Genomic DNA, 2,500 nt, shown 5'->3' with positions numbered 1-2,500 from the left:
AGTTCTGCTTACCAAAAGTGGCCCACTTGGCACTCCGATCCGAGTCGTTTGCTCGCGGCTTCAGCATATCAAGCAAGCTGGAGATCTCACCCATTTAAAGTTTGAGAATAGGTTGAGGTCGTTTCGGCCCCAAGGCCTCTAATCATTCGCTTTACCGGATGAGACTCGTACGAGCACCAGCTATCCTGAGGGAAACTTCGGAGGGAACCAGCTACTAGATGGTTCGATTAGTCTTTCGCCCCTATACCCAGCTCCGACGATCGATTTGCACGTCAGAATCGCTACGGACCTCCATCAGGGTTTCCCCTGACTTCGTCCTGGCCAGGCATAGTTCACCATCTTTCGGGTCCCAACGTGTACGCTCTAGGTGCGCCTCACCTCGCAATGAGGACGAGACGCCCCGGGAGTGCGGAGGCCGCCGCCCCGTGAAGGGCGGGGAAGCCCCATCCTCCCTCGGCCCGCGCAAGGCGAGACCTTCACTTTCATTACGCCTTTAGGTTTCGTACAGCCCAATGACTCGCGCACATGTTAGACTCCTTGGTCCGTGTTTTCAAGACGGGTCGTGAAATTGTCCAAAGCTGAAGCGCCGCTGACGGGAGCGATTATTCCGCCCGAGAGCATCCCGAGCCAACAGCGGCGCGGGTCCGGGGCCGGGCCAGGTAGGTCCGTCATCCGGGAAGAACCGCGCGCGCTTGCCGGGAGCCCGAGCGCCCAAGAGGGGCGAATCGACTCCTCCAGATATACCGCCGAGCAGCCAGCCAGGACACCGGGGCTCTGCCCAACAGACGCGGAACCGAGGCCCGCGGAAGGACAGGCTGCGCACCCGGGCCGTAGGCCGGCACCCAGCGGGTCGCGACGTCCTACTAGGGGAGAAGTGCGGCCCACCGCACACCGGAACGGCCCCACCCCGCGGGCGAGTGGAAAGGCAAACCGGACACGACCCCGCCGCGGATTGCTCCGCGCGGGCGGCCGGCCCCATCTGCCGAGGGCGGGAGCCAGTGGCCGGATGGGCGTGAATCTCACCGTTCGACCTTTCGGACTTCTCACGTTGTACCCCAGAACGGTTTCACGTACTTTTGAACTCTCTCTTCAAAGTTCTTTTCAACTTTTCCCTCACGGTACTTGTTCGCTATCGGTCTCGTGGTCATATTTAGTCTCAGATGGAGTTTACCACCCACTTGGAGCTGCACTCTCAAGCAACCCGACTCGAAGGAGAGGTCCCGCGACGCTCGCACCGGCCGCTACGGGCCTGGCACCCTCTACGGGCCGTTGGCCTCATTCATGTTGGACTTGGGCTCGGCGCGAGGCGTCGGGGTAGTGGACCCTCCCAAACACCACATGCCACGACAGGCGGCAGCCTGCGGGGTTCGGTGCTGGACTCTTCCCTGTTCGCTCGCCGCTACTGGGGGAATCCTTGTTAGTTTCTTTTCCTCCGCTTAGTAATATGCTTAAATTCAGCGGGTAGTCTCGCCTGCTCTGAGGTCGTTGTACGAGGGTGTCGCACGCCCACACCGCCAGCCGGCTGTGCACGCTACCGAGAAAGTACCGGTATGCGAACCGCCAGGCGACGGGCGCGCATCGCACGTTTAAGGAGACGCGGCCGGCCCCACAGGCGGCCACGACACTCCCAGGTCTCCGAAGGCGGGACAAACGCCGCGCGCTTCAGTATACGTAGCCGACCCTCAGCCAGACGTGGCCCGGGAACGGAATCCATGGACCGCAATGTGCGTTCGAAAACGTCGATGTTCATGTGTCCTGCAGTTCACATGTCGACGCGCAATTTGCTGCGTTCTTCATCGACCCACGAGCCGAGTGATCCACCGTCCTGGGTGATCTTTTTTGTTTAGTTTCCACTGTCTCTTTCAAAACAGTTTGCATAGGCGGGACTGAGGCGTTTGACGGCCCCTGTTCCAGCGTTCTGTGTCCAACGGCCTCACGGCCGATGGGCGTCCGTACGGCTCCACACCGGAGCGGACAGGCACTCGGGCGAAAGTCATTCAAAACCGGCGCCAGGCGCCAGGTGCCGCAGGCCAGCCGCTCCAGAGCTTCAGCGCTCGTACCACACAACATTTTTCAGTTAGTTTTGAGAGGCACGCGTGGTTCCGCACGCGGCGCACGGCTGCTGCCGTACAGGTAGCGTGTTGCGCGACACGACACGCACATCGAAAGACATGCAAGTCTAGTCGGTAATGATCCTTCCGCAGGTTCACCTACGGAAACCTTGTTACGACTTTTACTTCCTCTAAATGATCAAGTTGGTCATCTTTCCGGTAGCATCGGCAACGACAGAGTCGATGCCGCGTACCAGTCCGAAGACCTCACTAAATCATTCAATCGGTAGTAGCGACGGGCGGTGTGTACAAAGGGCAGGGACGTAATCACGCGAGCTTATGACTCGCGCTTACTGGGAATTCCTCGTTCATGGGGGAACAATTGCAAGCCCCAATCCCTAGCACGAAGGAGGTTCAGCGGGTTACCCCGACCTTTCGGCCTAGGAGAC

General features: G+C 59.8%; 2 non-coding genes across 2 annotated transcripts in view; both read right to left on the bottom strand.

The window, feature by feature from the left end:
• LOC126138179 (large subunit ribosomal RNA) overlaps positions 1–1,485 on the bottom strand; it is a 4,234-nt gene extending 2,749 nt beyond the window's left edge. Inside the window, exon 1 of the ribosomal RNA XR_007528192.1 lies at positions 1–1,485. This exon is cut by the window's left edge and continues 2,749 nt beyond it. This is a non-coding gene — a ribosomal RNA (large subunit ribosomal RNA).
• Positions 1,486–1,676: 191 nt separating this feature from the next.
• LOC126138165 (5.8S ribosomal RNA) lies at positions 1,677–1,832 on the bottom strand. Its single transcript, XR_007528179.1, has one exon. It is a non-coding gene; the product is annotated as a 5.8S ribosomal RNA (ribosomal RNA).
• Between the last annotated feature and the right edge of the window lie 668 nt (positions 1,833–2,500).

Source organism: Schistocerca cancellata, unplaced genomic scaffold, assembly GCF_023864275.1.
Source record: "Schistocerca cancellata isolate TAMUIC-IGC-003103 unplaced genomic scaffold, iqSchCanc2.1 HiC_scaffold_654, whole genome shotgun sequence".
NCBI lineage: Eukaryota > Metazoa > Arthropoda > Insecta > Orthoptera > Acrididae > Schistocerca > Schistocerca cancellata.
The sequence above is the reverse complement of the archived record's forward strand: the minus strand, read 5'-3'. Positions and strand labels throughout refer to the sequence as shown.